The sequence below is a fragment of the Lepisosteus oculatus genome, chromosome 14, assembly GCF_040954835.1.
Source record: "Lepisosteus oculatus isolate fLepOcu1 chromosome 14, fLepOcu1.hap2, whole genome shotgun sequence".
In the NCBI taxonomy this organism is placed as follows: domain Eukaryota; kingdom Metazoa; phylum Chordata; class Actinopteri; order Semionotiformes; family Lepisosteidae; genus Lepisosteus; species Lepisosteus oculatus.
The window spans coordinates 29,164,989-29,183,477 of NC_090709.1; the positions used below are offsets into that span (position 1 = coordinate 29,164,989).

Here is an 18,489-nt window from a genome sequence, read left to right on the forward strand (position 1 = left end):
AAAATCCCGGGGTGTTTCTCGAAAAGAGTAGGGGTTTTACCCCAGTGTCCTGGCCAAATTTCCCATTGACCCTTACCAATCATGGCCTCCTAATAACCCCCATTTATGAATTGGCTTCATTACTCTGCTCTCCTCCCCACTCATAGCTGGTGTGTGGGGAGCGTTCTGGTGCACTATGGCTGCCGTCCCATCATCCAGGTGGATGCTGCACATTTGTGGTGGTGGAGGGGAGTCCCCATGTCCTGCAAAGCGCTTTGAGTGGAGTGTCCAGAAAAGCACTATATAAGTGTAAGCAATTATTATTCATTATAATGTAATAAGTCCATTATTTCTCACCCCTCCATTGCAAGGCATACACAACACAAACACCAGGAACAATTATCTCAGAAGTGAATTGCAAATGTATTGAGTTGTGATGCAACTGTAACTTGAACCTAACATGACTGTGGCGTGCATTTTTGAAATTGCATTTTCACAGCTGAAATACAAAATGAAGCTGATCGCAGTCCAAACTCAAGGTATTGTTGTAAAACTAAATATTCAACATGTTTCTACCTGTCCCTTTTCAGCTCACTCAGAAGTCCACAGCCTGCAGCCTGGTGCCTCTCTGTCTCCCCCCTCCACACTGCTGGTCCAGTGGAGGTGCTGTTTGATCCTGCACGATCTGTCCGGAATCGTATAGTCTTACTGAGCAGCGCAGGGCTCCCTGGCCCCAGTTACGAACAGTGAGTGTCAGTGCAGAACAGCTCTCTGACACTCCGCTCCCTCACTCCAGCTGATCAGGGCAACTACACAGTGAGGGACCTTAATGGAAGCAGTATCAGCACTGTGATCGTCACTGTGGGTGGTGAGCAGGTCTACAGTAGGATCACTAGAGGGCTCTATATTCTTGACAGAGTGTGTTCTTATATCATCCTCTGTCCTGATTGTCTTTCAGCTCACAGAGACAATGTCACCCTGCAGCCTGAAGCCTCTCTGTCTGTCCCTCTGTTCACTGGAGAGCCAGTGGAGGTGCTGTTTGATCCTGCAGGAGGTGGAAACTGGACCTCAGTGTGTTCTGTCCAGAACAGCACAGCCAGTTGTGTCCCCCAGTACAGTTTTTTTTATTTTTGATGATTAGCCATATGTTGATTACAATATTGTACATAATGTATAATTTGAACTCGATATTTTTCAGGAGTGAATGATTGTATATTTTCAGAATAAATTTCGAAACCAAATTATTGTCCCTCGATCTCTGTCTCTCTCTCGTCCTGCTGTCTGTCTGTCCCTGCCTCTCTGTCTCTCTCTCTTTCAGCCCCGTCTGTCAGTCTGTCTGTCCTTCTCTCTCCTTCCTCTCTCTCTCTCCTTCCGCTCTCTCTCTCGGTTTGTTTGTCCCTCAATCTCAATCTTTCTCTTTGCCTGCTGTCTTTCTGTGCCTTCATCTTTGTGTCTCTCTCTCCTTCCTTTCTGTCTGTCTCTCTGTCTGTCCTGCGTTGTCCCAGCTGGGCCTGTCTCCCCGGCTCTCTGCCTTCAGCTCTGTTCGCCGATGTCCCACCAGCCCGTCTCTCTCTCAGCCTGTCTCTTGACTTGCAGGAGGAAGAGGAGGTGGAGACAGCTCCTCCGGCAGGAGAGAGGAAGAAGGTCAGTGCTGGTCCCACCCTGCCTCCTGTCCTGTCTGTGGTGGAGTTTCGCCATCTTGTCTGTCTTGTCAGCCCTGTCTGTCACTGTCTCTCTCCTCCTCCTCTCTGTGCTGTGGTGTCCAGTCAGTGTGTCTCTCTCCTCCTCCTCTCTGTCCTGTGGTGTCTAGGCAGTGTGTCTCTCTCCTCCTCCTCTTCTCTGTCCTATGGTGTACAGTGGGTCAGTATTAGTGGGCTACACCCAGGCTCACTCACTGCGAGTGTGATCTCAGCAGAGTCTCTGTACTCTTGGGACACTTGACTCACCTGTCTCTCTCTTTCTCTCCCTGTGCTGTCCCTCTCCTGCCCCCTCTCTCCCTACTCGGACTCCAGCTGGAGGAGGTCCAATCACCACCTCCTGTGAGACAGAAGAAAAAGAAAGTGGGTAATGCTCTGATTCTCTCTTTACTCCTGTCCAGTGTCCAGTCAGTGTGTGTGTATGAATCCCTCTCTCTCTCAGTGCAGTGTTCATGTACTGGAGTGTCCAGTCAGTGTGTGTGTATGAACCCCTCTCTCTCTCAGTGCAGTGTTCATGTCCTGGAGTGTCCAGTCCGACTCTTAACGTGACTCTCCTGTCTCTGCTTCAGAAGTGCTGGTGCGTCTTTTTAAAGTCCCTGAGCTGCATGTCGGTGGAGACAGATGATAAGGACGAGCCGATGGAGGCGGCGGAGACCGTGTGTCAGGAGAGGAAGAGCGAGGGAGAGGAGGAGCAGGCTGCCGGGAAGGACAAGAAGAAGAAGAGGAGGTGCAGGTGAGCAGACAGGGGGACGCCGCCCGGTCGTGTCTGTGATTCAAGAAGGAGTCTCCTCTTGCTGTTTGATGTCATGGTGATGTCCGTGTCTGTGTCCCTCACACCTGCAATAACAATATTCTTTCCAGGTTCCTTTCCTGGTTCTGTGCCAGCTAAGATCGGAGTCGCCTTCCCCACCAAGGACTGGACTGGACTGGACTGGACTGGAGCCAAGGGACCCCAGACTGTGCTGGACCGAAGCTGAGGGACCCCAGACTGCACTGGACCGGAGCTGAGAGACACCAGACTGGACTGGACTGGAGCTGAGGGACCCCAGACTGTGCTGGACCGAAGCTGAGGGACCCCAGTCTGTGCTGGACCAAAGCTGAGGGACCCCAGTCTGTGCTGGGCCAAAGCTGAGGGACCCCAGTCTGTGCTGGACCGAAGCTGAGGGACTCCAGACTGTGCTGGACCAAAGCTGAGGGGCCCCAGACTGGACTGGACTGGAGCTGAGGGGCCCCAGGCTGTGCTGGACCGAAGCTGAGGGACCCCAGTCTGGACCGAAGCTGAGAGACCCCAGTCTGTGCTGGACCGAAGCTGAGGGACCCCAGTCTGGACTGCACTGGAGCTGAGGGACCCCAGTCTGGACCGAAGCTGAGGGACCCCAGTCTGTGCTGGGCCGAAGCTGAGGGACACCAGTCTGGACCGAAGCTGAGGGACCCCAGTCTGTGCTGGACCGAAGCTGAGGGACCCCAGACTGTGCTGGACCGAAGCTGAGGGACCCCAGACTGGGCTGCACTGGAGCTGAGGGACACCAGACTGGACTGGACTGCACTGGAGCTGAGGGGCCCCATACTGGACTGGACCAGAGCTGAGGGGCCCCAGACTGGACTGGACCGGAGCTGAGGGACCCCAGATCCCAGTCTGGACTGAAGCTGAGGGACCCCAGTCTGGACTGAAGCTGAGGGACCCCAGACCCCAGTCTGGACTGAAGCTGAGGGACCCCAGACTGGACTGTGGAAAACTTTCACATTATCTCCACCTGAGTCCTCAGATCGTCTGCATGACCTTGTATTATTAAGTATTATTTTAAGGTCCTGTGATGATCGTAAGATGGGGGGGGGGGTGTCCCTTGACATTAATCTGTATTGTAATTTTTGTTCTTTTGTTAAGCATCATTGAAATGTTTTTTAAAAAAAGCTTTTGTTTTTTTCCCTCCCCCCCCCGAAACGAACGAACAGAGTCTGTCTTTCTCTTTCATCCCGGAGAGTTTGTGGTTGATGGATTGAGGCCGAGAGCCCTCGTTGTCGGCGTGCCACCAGTTAGCGGGGCTAAAGCAGGGGGGGCATCGTGTCCAATACTCCTTGAAACGAGACAGATTTCAAGCCACCTCCGTCTGAAGAGAAGGAAGTTGACCACGAACTCCAGGGTGTCCTAGGAAGCTCTTTAGCCATCGTTTGCCCAGCAGCCATCTCACCCTGCAGCTCCCAGCTAGCAGCCCCCTCCCCACTGGAGCCCAGCAGGTAGAAGCCTGGTCAGTACCTGGAGGGGAGACTCCTGGGAAAAACTGAGGTTGCTGCTGGGAGAGGTGTTAGTAGGGCCAGCAGGGGGCGCTCACCCTGCAGTCTGTGTGGGTCCTGATGCCCCAGTATAGTGACGGGGACACTGGACTGTAAACAAGCGCTGTCCTTCGGATGAGACGTCAAACCGAGGTCCTGACTCTCTGTGCTCATTAACGATCCCGGGGTGTTTCTGGAGAGGAGTAGGGGTGTTACCCCAGTGTCCTGGCCTGATTCCCCCCCTGGTCTTGACCCATCATGGCCTCCTTATCACCCCCCTCTCTGAACTGGCTCCATCCCTCTGCTCTCCTCCCCACTGAGAGCTGCTGTGTGCTGAGCGGACTGGAGCATCATCCAGGTAGGGGCTGCACACTGTGGGGGCTGGAGGGGATCACCCTGACCTGGGAAGAGCTCTGAGGGGAGGGTCCAGACTTATTAATTATTATTATTATTCGTGCTGCACTGGGCTTCAGTCCTGGCAGTGAGAGGGGGACTCTGTGATCAGTACAGATACTTATGACTGTATAATAATACACGATAGAAATGGAAAACAGGGTAGCGCTGTTATCTCTTCGAAACGTTTTGAACTGCCAGAAGAAGTTTTCACAACCCGGACTCGTGAAGGTACAGGTCTTCTCCCTTTGTCCGGAGTAAGGTGAGAGGTCACCCCCTCGGGGCGCAGTATCCCCGATGCACCCCCCCCACCACCCAAAACGACACACACTTCTGTGACGACTGGGAGACCCCGGTTTGACCAGCCCCTGCGGTGGAGGAAACGACCCGCTGGAGAGAACACGCAGACTCCACACAGAAGGGTCACCTCGGCATTTATTCCAACAGCAAAACAACACCAGAGAGAAACGGTCTCCGAAAGAGAAGCGCACACCGGGAAAAACACGACAGGGTCATTACAAATGGGAATAGGAGTTATTTTTTTATTTTCCGGACGTCAGTTGTATCGTGTCCTGGTGATTTCTCCCGTTTCGAACGGAGTTTAATGTCGCGTTTCTACTTTATTAGAGAGAGGCACTGAACTTTGGGGAACGTGACATCCACCCAGTATTACTAGTAGGTTGATAAATATAAATGTTCTTTTTCCCCCCGTATGATACCTCGCGAAATATAACGATGGCCAACTCCTTAAGTCAAAATTTAAACCCTTCTCACGCTACAAGACAGTCCGTCAACATCACCGCGGCCCAAAGCGCGACCTTCGGTATGACGTTGGCGGAAAAGGGGGTAGGGTAAGTACGTCACAGCCGGGGGAAGCCCCTATCACGTGAGAGGGGTGCGGCGGGCGACGAGCCCCCGGGGGCGAAGAGAAGTTGATTTGCGTGGGGTGTGGAAACACTACACGACCGGGCAAGCGAGCCATTTTTTTTTGTTTTGTTTTTTCCAGAACATCAGAACAACCGCAGAGATGACCATCGATCCACCTCCAGACGTTTCCTTTTTTGTCCTCTTTGGCCTCCAAAATAAAAAAAAAACTGGGATCCATCGCCAAATTAAAACGTCAACCACTTTTCGGGCTTTCGTGCTGTCCATGATGAAACCGTCATGGTTGTGTAAGCATACGTTACGTCACAGACCGGCGGCGTTCGGACGTGAGGAGTGTCGTTACGTTTTTGAAATGGCACGTCAGACAAGATCTCTGACAAGATCTCCGAAAAACCCAAACCTGTAAGATTCAATTTCAATTCAGTTTTTTTATATAGCGCCTTTCACAACAAGAATGCCCCAAGGCCCCGAACAAAGGAGTTGTTCCACACCCCCACCACCCTCTGTGTACAGTAGAGCCCCCTGTACTGACTGGAGGAGCTCACCCAGCTGTGTCTGGAGAGAAGCCGGGGTATCGGCTTCAACCACAGGGCTGGGCGGCTTGTTCCCCACCCCCATCCCCTTCTGTGTACAGAAGAGCCTCCTGTCCTGACTCCAGTAGGAAATGTCACCTGGAGGCAACACACCGGCTTCTTTTAACAGATCACCTCGGGAATCGGGAACAACGGAGCTGTGTGCGGCCGTCTGTACGGAGGGGTTCAGCGCGGGGGGGCTCCGGGCTCGGGTCTGGACCCGGGGGGGGGGGGGGTGCTGTCTGTGTGGAGTCTGCATGTTCTCCCTGTGTTCTTCGGGTCCAAAGACAGGCTTTTGGGCTAATTGGCTTCTGGGAAAACTGGCCCTGGTGTGTGTGTGTCCTATGATGGAGTGCTGTCCTGTCCAGGGTGTGTGAGTGAATGTGTGTTTGTCATGTGATGGACTGGTTCCTGTCCAGGGTGTGTGAGTGTGTGTGTCTGAGTGTCCTGTGAGGGACTGGTGTCCTATCCAGGTTGTGTGTGTGTGTCCTGTGAGGGACTGGTGTCCTGTTCAGGGTGTGTGAGTGTGTGTGTGTATCCTGTGAGTGACCGGTGTCCTGTCCAGGGTGTGTGAGTGTGTGTGTCCTGTGATGGACTGGTGTCCTATCTAGGGTGTGTGTATGTCCTGTGATGGACTGGTGTCCTGTCCAGGGTGTGTGAGTGAGTGTGTGTGTGTCCTGTGATGGACTGGTGTCCTGTCCAGGGTGTGTGAGTGTGTGTGTCTGTGTGTCCTGTGATGGACAGATGGTACCAAGCCTGGACACCCATGAGACACTGGCTTCCTCAGAAGACTCTCACGGAGGGCACACTGTCCCTAACCCGGGTCCAGAAGAAACTACAGTGATCTATAATTCCTGCGCCTCGGAAGGGTTTATGACGTCTATGTCCGGCGCCCGCGCCCGTGGACTGGCGGTTTGGCGTCGCGCTCCGCAGCTCGAGCTTCGGTGCGAGGCAGGGCGGGAGGGAGCCGATGTGGCCTCGGCGCCATCTTTGCTGGTGAGTCAATTGTGACCGTTGCGGTACAACAAACCATCAATCAAGCTTTTCCCACCCCGTCCAGTATTTCTGTCGCGGCCCACGTCCCTTACAATCGACAAACTATAAAAAAAACAGTAGCCCTTCGCAACATTACACGCCATTTTTTTTATTTTAAACGTCCGCTAGATACGCAGGTGGCTCGATACCTGTCTTATCCTCGCCGGCGTCTTTATACCGGCAAGTGAATTTTATTTGGGGTCCCTCAGAATTGTGACAGAAATGTCAGTGAACCACAATAAAAAACGAAACTTTTTTTTAAAGGCGGTGAATGGATTTTTTGAGTAACCGTGTAGCGACTAACGTAAGGAAAAAAAAGTTGTCTTTCCCTACGAAGACGTTTTGGTACAGGACTTTCTTTAAATATCAGTTGTCCATAGCGTTTTACAAAAAGTTGATGATGATCTTGGAGATAATTGCAAAGGAAAATTGAGATAACTACTAAAACATTACGTGTGAAACGACAGGACAGAACTTTGAACCCACAAAGAAACAAAGGTATTAAATATTGCCTCGTCATGGGGGGTTGATAATTGTAGTAAGTGTTCCTAATTTTCGTAAAGAAATGTATATTATGGGAGTCACACGTGAGATTTAGTGTATATACGTTTCATATTGTGCATATATACGGGGTTAAAAAGTGGAATGAGTATGATTATAAACTCGTGTGTCCTATAATCAGATAATTTTTGAACAAGCTTTGATTAGACAGGTGAAAAACAACATCAGATCCTTTATTTTAATATATTCTCACGTCTGAATATCAGCTTCTCCCCTCTGGCCAACATTTCAGGGCTCCCAGGTGTAGATCCCAAATTGAAACAAATATTAATTTGTTACCCAGTTAAACAGTTAATAGAAGTGAGTGACCAGGGTAAATAAAGGTGGGTCAGTGTAAACTGTTTATTCTGGACCAGACTTCGTCATGTGTGATATGTCATGACTTCTTATATTAAGTTTTATCTTTATATTTAGTTCTACATGTGTAATAGATGCGATGTGTGTCCATAAAAAGGTTTCTCCAGGGGAAAATCAAGTTCGTTTTAAAACCGTGTTTCCTTTTTAGGGTAGGTTTGCATTCCAAGTGTGGGGTTTTTGCCTTTTTGTATTTTTGCTGAGACAAGTTGCCTTTCTTATACGCGGAGGGATCTGCTCGTGAGATGTCCGCTTGGTCCATTTCTGAGCTCAGTATAAGGTGTAGAAAGCATGACTGTCATCATAACCCGCATCTCACCCAGGTGTGGAATAATGTTGTGACTATTGCTTCAGCAATAACATGCTGATTGCATGTTTCTAGATGGGAATAACAGAGATCTCAACTACTGAGGGGCCTTATTAATAAAGTCTCCACAGCCGAAGCGCTGTGTCTCTTTTCAGCTGGCGATAAACCTTTCCTCCATCCTTTGCGGACTTGTTAAACTGTTCATGATCAGAATAAAAAACGCTCACGCTAATACACAAGCACCCGTGTCTCGCCAAAGCTGACAAATAAACAGACGGACAAGCCGCACTGCACGTGTGAACAGGGGAATGAGCGAGCGAGCGGGGATAGGGCGCCTCCTGCGCTTAAAAGCTTACAGCACCTGGTATTCCCAGGCGGTCTCCCATCCAAGTACTAACCAGGCCCATCCCTGTTTAGCTTCCGAGATCAGACGAGATCAGGCGTGTTCAAGGGGGTGTGGCCGTAAGCGAGAGCAAGGCTCGCTGGCACCCTTCTTATTGAGAGGACAGCTCCGTCACCTCTTTTACGACGCTGCTTTTTTTCTCTTGCGTTTTTCTCTTCTTCCCACGTTCTCTCTCTTCACTGCCTTCGTCCCCGCTCTATTTCACTTCAGCCTTTCACTCTTGCTTCCTTCCAATGAGGACGGAGCTGTGGGAGAAAGGGCGCTATAGAGGATCGCTGTGGAGAGCTGCTGCTGTGCTTTGACATCTGAGCTCTGTGGAAAACGATCTCAATACAATTCTGAAAAACGCGACTCTCCGAACGCCAGCCGAACAAGTCTCCACAGCCGAAGCGCTGTGTCTCTTTTCAGCTGGCGATAAACCTTTCCTCGATCCTTTGCGGACTTGTAAAACTGTTCCTGATCAGAATAAAAAACGCTCACGCTAATACACAAGCACCCGTGTCTCGCCAAAGCTGACAAATAAACAGACGGACAAGCCGCACTGCACGTGTGAACAGGGGAATGAGCGAGCGAGCGGGGATAGGGCGCCTCCTGCGCTTAAAAGCTTACAGCACCTGGTATTCCCAGGCGGTCTCCCATCCAAGTACTAACCAGGCCCATCCCTGTTTAGCTTCCGAGATCAGACGAGACCAGGCGTGCTCAAGGGGGTGTGGCCATAAGCGAGAGCAAGGCTTGCTGGCACCCTTCTTATTGAGAGGACAGCTCCGTCACCTCTTTTACGACGCTGCTTTTTTTCCCTTGCGTTTTTCTCTTCTTCCCACGTTCTCTCTCTTCACTGCCTTCGTCCCCGCTCTATTTCACTTCAGCCTTTCACTCTTGCTTCCTTCCAATGAGGACGGAGCTGCGGGAGAAAGGGCGCTATAGAGGATCGCTGTGGAGAGCTGCTGCTGTGCTTTGACATCTGAGCTCTGTGGAAAACGATCTCAATACAATTCTGAAAAACGCGACTCTCCGAACGCCAGCCGAACAAGTCTCCACAGCCGAGGCGCTGTGTCTCTTTTCAGCTGGCGATAAACCTTTCCTCGATCCTTTGCGGACTTGTAAAACTGTTCCTGATCAGAATAAAAAACGCTCACGCTAATACACAAGCACCCGTGTCTCGCCAAAGCTGACAAATAAACAGACGGACAAGCCGCACTGCACGTGTGAACAGGGGAATGAGCGAGCGAGCGGGGATAGGGCGCCTCCTGCGCTTAAAAGCTTACAGCACCTGGTATTCCCAGGCGGTCTCCCATCCAAGTACTAACCAGGCCCATCCCTGTTTAGCTTCCGAGATCAGACGAGATCAGGCGTGCTCAAGGGGGTGTGGCCGTAAGTGAGAGCAACGCTCGCTGGCACCCTTCTTATTGAGAGGACAGCTCTGTCACCTCTTTTACGACGCTGCTTTTTTTCCCTTGCGTTTTTCTCTTCTTCCCACGTTCTCTCTCTTCACTGCCTTCGTCCCCGCTCTAGCTCACTTCAGCCTTTCACTCTTGCTTCCTTCCAATGAGGACGGAGCTGCGGGAGAAAGGGCGCTATAGAGGATCGCTGTGGAGAGCTGCTGCTGTGCTTTGACATCTGAGCTCTGTGGAAAACGATCTCAATACAATTCTGAAAAACGCGACTCTCCGAACGCCAGCCGAACAAGTCTCCACAGCCGAAGCGCTGTGTCTCTTTTCAGCTGGCGATAAACCTTTCCTCGATCCTTTGCGGACTTGTAAAACTGTTCCTGATCAGAATAAAAAACGCTCACGCTAATACACAAGCACCCGTGTCTCGCCAAAGCTGACAAATAAACAGACGGACAAGCCGCACTGCACGTGTGAACAGGGGAATGAGCGAGCGAGCGGGGATAGGGCGCCTCCTGCGCTTAAAAGCTTACAGCACCTGGTATTCCCAGGCGGTCTCCCATCCAAGTACTAACCAGGCCCATCCCTGTTTAGCTTCCGAGATCAGACGAGATCAGGCGTGCTCAAGGGGGTGTGGCCATAAGCGAGAGCAAGGCTCGCTGGCACCCTTCTTATTGAGAGGACAGCTCCGTCACCTCTTTAACGACGCTGCTTTTTTTCTCTTGCGTTTTTCTCTTCTTCCCACGTTCTCTCTCTTCACTGCCTTCGTCCCCGCTCTATTTCACTTCAGCCTTTCACTCTTGCTTCCTTCCAATGAGGACGGAGCTGCGGGAGAAAGGGCGCTATAGAGGATCGCTGTGGAGAGCTGCTGCTGTGCTTTGACATCTGAGCTCTGTGGAAAACGATCTCAATACAATTCTGAAAAACGCGACTCTCCGAACGCCAGCCGAACAAGTCTCCACAGCCGAAGCGCTGTGTCTCTTCTCAGCTGGCGATAAACCTTTCCTCGATCCTTTGCGGACTTGTAAAACTGTTCCTGATCAGAATAAAAAACGCTCACGCTAATACACAAGCACCCGTGTCTCGCCAAAGCTGACAAATAAACAGACGGACAAGCCGCACTGCACGTGTGAACAGGGGAATGAGAGCGAGCGAGCGGGGATAGGGCGCCTCCTGCGCTTAAAAGCTTACAGCACCTGGTATTCCCAGGCGGTCTCCCATCCAAGTACTAACCAGGCCCATCCCTGTTTAGCTTCCGAGACCAGACGAGATCAGGTGTGCTCAAGGGGGTGTGGCCATAAGCGAGAGCAAGGCTCGCTGGCACCCTTCTTATTGAGAGGACAGCTCCGTCACCTCTTTTACGACGCTGCTTTTTTTCCCTTGCGTTTTTCTCTTCTTCCCACGTTCTCTCTCTTCACTGCCTTCGTCCCCGCTCTATTTCACTTCAGCCTTTCACTCTTGCTTCCTTCCAATGAGGACGGAGCTGCGGGAGAAAGGGCGCTATAGAGGATCGCTGTGGAGAGCTGCTGCTGTGCTTTGACATCTGAGCTCTGTGGAAAACGATCTCAATACAATTCTGAAAAACGCGACTCTCCGAACGCCAGCCGAACAAGTCTCCACAGCCGAAGCACTGTGTCTCTTTTCAGCTGGCGATAAACCTTTCCTCGATCCTTTGCGGACTTGTAAAACTGTTCCTGATCAGAATAAAAAACGCTCACGCTAATACACAAGCACCCGTGTCTCGCCAAAGCTGACAAATAAACAGACGGACAAGCCGCACTGCACGTGTGAACAGGGGAATGAGCGAGCGAGCGGGGATAGGGCGCCTCCTGCGCTTAAAAGCTTACAGCACCTGGTATTCCCAGGCGGTCTCCCATCCAAGTACTAACCAGGCCCATCCCTGTTTAGCTTCCGAAATCAGATGAGATCAGGCGTGCTCAAGGGGGTGTGGCCGTAAGCGAGAGCAAGGCTCGCTGGCACCCTTCTTATTGAGAGGACAGCTCCGTCACCTCTTTAACGACGCTGCTTTTTTTCCCTTGCGTTTTTCTCTTCTTCCCACGTTCTCTCTCTTCACTGCCTTCGTCCCCGCTCTATTTCACTTCAGCCTTTCACTCTTGCTTCCTTCCAATGAGGAAGGAGCTGCGGGAGAAAGGGCGCTATAGAGGATCGCTGTGGAGAGCTGCTGCTGTGCTTTGACATCTGAGCTCTGTGGAAAACGATCTCAATACAATTCTGAAAAACGCGACTCTCCGAACGCCAGCCGAACAAGTCTCCACAGCCGAAGCGCTGTGTCTCTTTTCAGCTGGCGATAAACCTTTCCTCGATCCTTTGCGGACTTGTTAAACTGTTCCTGATCAGAATAAAAAACGCTCACGCTAATACACAAGCACCCGTGTCTCGCCAAAGCTGACAAATAAACAGACGGACAAGCCGCACTGCACGTATGAACAGGGGAATGAGCGAGCGTGCGGGGATAGGGCACCTCCTGCGCTTAAAAGCTTACAGCACCTGGTATTCCCAGGCGGTCCCCCATCCAAGTACTAACCAAGCCCATCCCTGTTTAGCTTCCGAGATCAGGCGTGCTCAAGGGGGTGTGGCCATAAGCGAGAGCAAGGCTCGCTGGCACCCTTCTTATTGAGAGGACAGCTCCGTCACCTCTTTTACGACGCTGCTTTTTTTCCCTTGCGTTTTTCTCTTCTTCCCACGTTCTCTCTCTTCACTGCCTTCGTCCCCGCTCTATTTCACTTCAGCCTTTCACTCTTGCTTCCTGCCAATGAGGACGGAGCTGCGGGAGAAAGGGCGCTATAGAGGATGGCTGTGGAGAGCTGCTGCTGTGCTTTGACATCTGAGCTCTGTGGAAAACGATCTCAATACAATTCTGAAAAACGCGACCCTCCGAACGCCAGCCGAACAAGTCTCCACAGCCGAAGCGCTGTGTCTCTTTTCAGCTGGCGATAAACCTTTCCTCGATCCTTTGCGGACTTGTTAAACTGTTCATGATCAGAATAAAAAACGCTCACGCTAATACACAAGCACCCGTGTCTCGCCAACGCTGACAAATAAACAGACGGACAAGCCGCACTGCACGTGTGAACAGGGGAATGAGCGAGCGAGCGGGGATAGGGCACCTCCTGCGCTTAAAAGCTTACAGCACCTGGTATTCCCAGGCGGTCTCCCATCCAAGTACTAACCAGGCCCATCCCTGTTTAGCTTCCGAGATCAGACGAGATCAGGCGTGCTCAAGGGGGTGTGGCCGTAAGCGAGAGCAAGGCTCGCTGGCACCCTTCTTATTGAGAGGACAGCTCCGTCACCTCTTTTACGACGCTGCTTTTTTTCCCTTGCGTTTTTCTCTTCTTCCCACGTTCTCTCTCTTCACTGCCTTCGTCCCCGCTCTATTTCACTTCAGCCTTTCACTCTTGCTTCCTTCCAATGAGGACGGAGCTGCGGGAGAAAGGGCGCTATAGAGGATCGCTGTGGAGAGCTGCTGCTGTGCTTTGACATCTGAGCTCTGTGGAAAACGATCTCAATACAATTCTGAAAAACGCGACTCTCCGAACGCCAGCCGAACAAGTCTCCACAGCCGAAGCGCTGTGTCTCTTTTCAGCTGGCGATAAACCTTTCCTCGATCCTTTGCGGACTTGTAAAACTGTTCCTGATCAGAATAAAAAACGCTCACGCTAATACACAAGCACCCGTGTCTCGCCAAAGCTGACAAATAAACAGACGGACAAGCCGCACTGCACGTGTGAACAGGGGAATGAGCGAGCGAGCGGGGATAGGGCGCCTCCTGCGCTTAAAAGCTTACAGCACCTGGTATTCCAAGGCGGTCTTCCATCCAAGTACTAACCAGGCCCATCCCTGTTTAGCTTCCGAGATCAGACGAGATCAGGTGTGCTCAAGGGGGTGTGGCCGTAAGCGAGAGCAAGGCTCGCTGGCACCCTTCTTATTGAGAGGACAGCTCCGTCACCTCTTTTACGACGCTGCTTTTTTTCCCTTGCGTTTTTCTCTTCTTCCCACGTTCTCTCTCTTCACTGCCTTCGTCCCCGCTCTATTTCACTTCAGCCTTTCACTCTTGCTTCCTTCCAATGAGGACGGAGCTGCGGGAGAAAGGGCGCTATAGAGGATCGCTGTGGAGAGCTGCTGCTGTGCTTTGACATCTGAGCTCTGTGGAAAACGATCTCAATACAATTCTGAAAAACGCGACTCTCCGAACGCCAGCCGAACAAGTCTCCACAGCCGAAGCGCTGTGTCTCTATTCAGCTGGCGATAAACCTTCCCTCGATTCTTTGCGGACTTGTTAAACTGTTCCTGATCAGAATAAAAAACGCTCACGCTAATACACAAGCACCCGTGTCTCGCCAAAGCTGACAAATAAACAGACGGACAAGCCGCACTGCACGTGTGAACAGGGGAATGAGCGAGCGAGCGGGGATAGGGCGCCTCCTGCGCTTAAAAGCTTACAGCACCTGGTATTCCCAGGCGGTCTCCCATCCAAGTACTAACCAGGCCCATCCCTGTTTAGCTTCCGAGATCAGACGAGATCAGGCGTGCTCAAGGGGGTGTGGCCGTAAGCGAGAGCAAGGCTCGCTGGCACCCTTCTTATTGAGAGGACAGCTCCGTCACCTCTTTTACGACGCTGCTTTTTTTCCCTTGCGTTTTTCTCTTCTTCCCACGTTCTCTCTCTTCACTGCCTTCGTCCCCGCTCTATTTCACTTCAGCCTTTCACTCTTGCTTCCTTCCAATGAGGACGGAGCTGCGGGAGAAAGGGTGCTATAGAGGATCGCTGTGGAGAGCTGCTGCTGTGCTTTGACATCTGAGCTCTGTGGAAAACGATCTCAATACAATTCTGAAAAACGCGACTCTCCGAACGCCAGCCGAACAAGTCTCCACAGCCGAAGCGCTGTGTCTCTATTCAGCTGGCGATAAACCTTCCCTCGATTCTTTGCGGACTTGTTAAACTGTTCCTGATCAGAATAAAAAACGCTCACGCTAATACACAAGCACCCGTGTCTCGCCAAAGCTGACAAATAAACAGACGGACAAGCCGCACTGCACGTGTGAACAGGGGAATGAGCGAGCGAGCGGGGATAGGGCGCCTCCTGCGCTTAAAAGCTTACAGCACCTGGTATTCCCAGGCGGTCTCCCATCCAAGTACTAACCAGGCCCATCCCTGTTTAGCTTCCGAGATCAGACGAGATCAGGCGTGCTCAAGGGGGTGTGGCCGTAAGCGAGAGCAAGGCTCGCTGGCACCCTTCTTATTGAGAGGACAGCTCCGTCACCTCTTTTACGACGCTGCTTTTTTTCCCTTGCGTTTTTCTCTTCTTCCCACGTTCTCTCTCTTCACTGCCTTCGTCCCCGCTCTATTTCACTTCAGCCTTTCACTCTTGCTTCCTTCCAATGAGGACGGAGCTGCGGGAGAAAGGGCGCTATAGAGGATCGCTGTGGAGAGCTGCTGCTGTGCTTTGACATCTGAGCTCTGTGGAAAACGATCTCAATACAATTCTGAAAAACGCGACTCTCCGAACGCCAGCCGAACAAGTCTCCACAGCCGAAGCGCTGTGTCTCTTTTCAGCTGGCGATAAACCTTTCCTCGATCCTTTGCGGACTTGTAAAACTGTTCCTGATCAGAATAAAAAACGCTCACGCTAATACACAAGCACCCGTGTCTCGCCAAAGCTGACAAATAAACAGACGGACAAGCCGCACTGCACGTGTGAACAGGGGAATGAGCGAGCGAGCGGGGATAGGGCGCCTCCTGCGCTTAAAAGCTTGCAGCACTTGGTATTCCCAGGCGGTCTCCCATCCAAGTACTAACCAGGCCCATCCCTGTTTAGCTTCCGAGATCAGACGAGATCAGGCGTGCTCAAGGGGGTGTGGCCATAAGCGAGAGCAAGGCTCGCTGGCACCCTTCTTATTGAGAGGACAGCTCCGTCACCTCTTTTACGACGCTGCTTTTTTTCCCTTGCGTTTTTCTCTTCTTCCCACGTTCTCTCTCTTCACTGCCTTCGTCCCCGCTCTATTTCACTTCAGCCTTTCACTCTTGCTTCCTTCCAATGAGGACGGAGCTGCGGGAGAAAGGGCGCTATAGAGGATCGCTGTGGAGAGCTGCTGCTGTGCTTTGACATCTGAGCTCTGTGGAAAACGATCTCAATACAATTCTGAAAAACGCGACTCTCCGAACGCCAGCCGAACAAGTCTCCACAGCCGAAGCGCTGTGTCTCTATTCAGCTGGCGATAAACCTTCCCTCGATTCTTTGCGGACTTGTTAAACTGTTCCTGATCAGAATAAAAAACGCTCACGCTAATACACAAGCACCCGTGTCTCGCCAAAGCTGACAAATAAACAGACGGACAAGACGCACTGCACGTGTGAACAGGGGAATGAGCGAGCGAGCGGGGATAGGGCGCCTCCTGCGCTTAAAAGCTTACAGCACCTGGTATTCCCAGGCGGTCTCCCATCCAAGTACTAACCAGGCCCATCCCTGTTTAGCTTCCGAGATCAGACGAGATCAGGCGTGCTCAAGGGGGTGTGGCCGTAAGCGAGAGCAAGGCTCGCTGGCACCCTTCTTATTGAGAGGACAGCTCCGTCACCTCTTTTACGACGCTGCTTTTTTTCCCTTGCGTTTTTCTCTTCTTCCCACGTTCTCTCTCTTCACTGCCTTCGTCCCCGCTCTATTTCACTTCAGCCTTTCACTCTTGCTTCCTTCCAATGAGGACGGAGCTGCGGGAGAAAGGGCGCTATAGAGGATCGCTGTGGAGAGCTGCTGCTGTGCTTTGACATCTGAGCTCTGTGGAAAACGATCTCAATACAATTCTGAAAAACGCGACTCTCCGAACGCCAGCCGAACAAGTCTCCACAGCCGAAGCGCTGTGTCTCTATTCAGCTGGCGATAAACCTTCCCTCGATTCTTTGCGGACTTGTAAAACTGTTCCTGATCAGAATAAAAAACGCTCACGCTAATACACAAGCACCCGTGTCTCGCCAAAGCTGACAAATAAACAGACGGACAAGCCGCAGTGCACGTGTGAACAGGGGAATGAGCGAGCGAGCGGGGATAGGGCGCCTCCTGCGCTTAAAAGCTTACAGCACCTGGTATTCCCAGGCGGTCTCCCATCCAAGTACTAACCAGGCCCATCCCTGTTTAGCTTCCGAGATCAGACGAGATCAGGCGTGCTCAAGGGGGTGTGGCCGTAAGCGAGAGCAAGGCTCGCTGGCACCCTTCTTATTGAGAGGACAGCTCCGTCACCTCTTTTACGACGCTGCTTTTTTTCCCTTGCGTTTTTCTCTTCTTCCCACGTTCTCTCTCTTCACTGCCTTCGTCCCCGCTCTATTTCACTTCAGCCTTTCACTCTTGCTTCCTTCCAATGAGGACGGAGCTGCGGGAGAAAGGGCGCTATAGAGGATCGCTGTGGAGAGCTGCTGCTGTGCTTTGACATCTGAGCTCTGTGGAAAACGATCTCAATACAATTCTGAAAAACGCGACTCTCCGAACGCCAGCCGAACAAGTCTCCACAGCCGAAGCGCTGTGTCTCTTTTCAGCTGGCGATAAACCTTTCCTCGATCCTTTGCGGACTTGTAAAACTGTTCCTGATCAGAATAAAAAACGCTCACGCTAATACACAAGCACCCGTGTCTCGCCAAAGCTGACAAATAAACAGACGGACAAGCCGCACTGCACGTGTGAACAGGGGAATGAGCGAGCGAGCGGGGATAGGGCGCCTCCTGCGCTTAAAAGCTTACAGCACCTGGTATTCCCAGGCGGTCTCCCATCCAAGTACTAACCAGGCCCATCCCTGTTTAGCTTCCGAGATCAGACAAGATCAGGCGTGCTCAAGGGGGTGTGGCCGTAAGCGAGAGCAAGACTCGCTGGCACCCTTCTTATTGAGAGGACAGCTCCGTCACCTCTTTTACGACGCTGCTTTTTTTCCCTTGCGTTTTTCTCTTCTTCCCACGTTCTCTCTCTTCACTGCCTTCGTCCCCGCTCTATTTCACTTCAGCCTTTCACTCTTGCTTCCTTCCAATGAGGACGGAGCTGCGGGAGAAAGGGCGCTATAGAGGATCGCTGTGGAGAGCTGCTGCTGTGCTTTGACATCTGAGCTCTGTGGAAAACGATCTCAATACAATTCTGAAAAACGCGACTCTCCGAACGCCAGCCGAACAAGTCTCCACAGCCGAAGCGCTGTGTCTCTTTTCAGCTGGCGATAAACCTTTCCTCGATCCTTTGCGGACTTGTAAAACTGTTCCTGATCAGAATAAAAAACGCTCACGCTAATACACAAGCACCCGTGTCTCGCCAAAGCTGACAAATAAACAGACGGACAAGCCGCACTGCACGTGTGAACAGGGGAATGAGCGAGCGAGCGGGGATAGGGCGCCTCCTGCGCTTAAAAGCTTACAGCACCTGGTATTCCCAGGCGGTCTCCCATCCAAGTACTAACCAGGCCCATCCCTGTTTAGCTTCCGAGATCAGACGAGATCAGGCGTGCTCAAGGGGGTGTGGCCGTAAGCAAGAGCAAGGCTCGCTGGCACCCTTCTTATTGAGAGGACAGCTCCGTCACCTCTTTTACGACGCTGCTTTTTTTCCCTTGCGTTTTTCTCTTCTTCCCACGTTCTCTCTCTTCACTGCCTTCGTCCCCGCTCTAT

At 51.9% G+C, this 18,489-nt stretch overlaps 14 non-coding genes and 2 pseudogenes across 14 annotated transcripts; all 16 read right to left on the minus strand.

The window, feature by feature from the left end:
• Window positions 1-8,403: 8,403 nt before the first annotated feature.
• LOC138243939 (5S ribosomal RNA) lies at window positions 8,404-8,522 on the minus strand. The gene has a single exon (XR_011192553.1). It is a non-coding gene; the product is annotated as a 5S ribosomal RNA (ribosomal RNA).
• A 537-nt stretch (window positions 8,523-9,059) lies between these two features.
• LOC138216989 (5S ribosomal RNA) lies at window positions 9,060-9,178 on the minus strand. The gene has a single exon (XR_011180702.1). It is a non-coding gene; the product is annotated as a 5S ribosomal RNA (ribosomal RNA).
• A 537-nt stretch (window positions 9,179-9,715) lies between these two features.
• Window positions 9,716-9,834, minus strand: LOC138216257 (5S ribosomal RNA). Its single transcript, XR_011179969.1, has one exon. It is a non-coding gene; the product is annotated as a 5S ribosomal RNA (ribosomal RNA).
• Window positions 9,835-10,371: 537 nt separating this feature from the next.
• LOC138245262 (5S ribosomal RNA) lies at window positions 10,372-10,490 on the minus strand. The gene has a single exon (XR_011193873.1). It is a non-coding gene; the product is annotated as a 5S ribosomal RNA (ribosomal RNA).
• A 539-nt stretch (window positions 10,491-11,029) lies between these two features.
• Window positions 11,030-11,148, minus strand: LOC138216181 (5S ribosomal RNA). Its single transcript, XR_011179893.1, has one exon. It is a non-coding gene; the product is annotated as a 5S ribosomal RNA (ribosomal RNA).
• Window positions 11,149-11,685: 537 nt separating this feature from the next.
• LOC138216128 (5S ribosomal RNA) lies at window positions 11,686-11,804 on the minus strand. The gene has a single exon (XR_011179840.1). It is a non-coding gene; the product is annotated as a 5S ribosomal RNA (ribosomal RNA).
• A 537-nt stretch (window positions 11,805-12,341) lies between these two features.
• Window positions 12,342-12,450, minus strand: LOC138219073 (5S ribosomal RNA; annotated as a pseudogene).
• Window positions 12,451-12,987: 537 nt separating this feature from the next.
• Window positions 12,988-13,106, minus strand: LOC138244382 (5S ribosomal RNA). The gene has a single exon (XR_011192995.1). It is a non-coding gene; the product is annotated as a 5S ribosomal RNA (ribosomal RNA).
• Window positions 13,107-13,643: 537 nt separating this feature from the next.
• Window positions 13,644-13,762, minus strand: LOC138216940 (5S ribosomal RNA). Its single transcript, XR_011180653.1, has one exon. It is a non-coding gene; the product is annotated as a 5S ribosomal RNA (ribosomal RNA).
• A 537-nt stretch (window positions 13,763-14,299) lies between these two features.
• Window positions 14,300-14,418, minus strand: LOC138244383 (5S ribosomal RNA). The gene has a single exon (XR_011192996.1). It is a non-coding gene; the product is annotated as a 5S ribosomal RNA (ribosomal RNA).
• A 537-nt stretch (window positions 14,419-14,955) lies between these two features.
• LOC138244384 (5S ribosomal RNA) lies at window positions 14,956-15,074 on the minus strand. The gene has a single exon (XR_011192997.1). It is a non-coding gene; the product is annotated as a 5S ribosomal RNA (ribosomal RNA).
• A 537-nt stretch (window positions 15,075-15,611) lies between these two features.
• On the minus strand, window positions 15,612-15,730 carry LOC138218385 (5S ribosomal RNA; annotated as a pseudogene).
• A 537-nt stretch (window positions 15,731-16,267) lies between these two features.
• Window positions 16,268-16,386, minus strand: LOC138244386 (5S ribosomal RNA). Its single transcript, XR_011192999.1, has one exon. It is a non-coding gene; the product is annotated as a 5S ribosomal RNA (ribosomal RNA).
• A 537-nt stretch (window positions 16,387-16,923) lies between these two features.
• LOC138244387 (5S ribosomal RNA) lies at window positions 16,924-17,042 on the minus strand. The gene has a single exon (XR_011193000.1). It is a non-coding gene; the product is annotated as a 5S ribosomal RNA (ribosomal RNA).
• A 537-nt stretch (window positions 17,043-17,579) lies between these two features.
• LOC138216876 (5S ribosomal RNA) lies at window positions 17,580-17,698 on the minus strand. Its single transcript, XR_011180589.1, has one exon. It is a non-coding gene; the product is annotated as a 5S ribosomal RNA (ribosomal RNA).
• Window positions 17,699-18,235: 537 nt separating this feature from the next.
• On the minus strand, window positions 18,236-18,354 carry LOC138244388 (5S ribosomal RNA). The gene has a single exon (XR_011193001.1). It is a non-coding gene; the product is annotated as a 5S ribosomal RNA (ribosomal RNA).
• Between the last annotated feature and the right edge of the window lie 135 nt (window positions 18,355-18,489).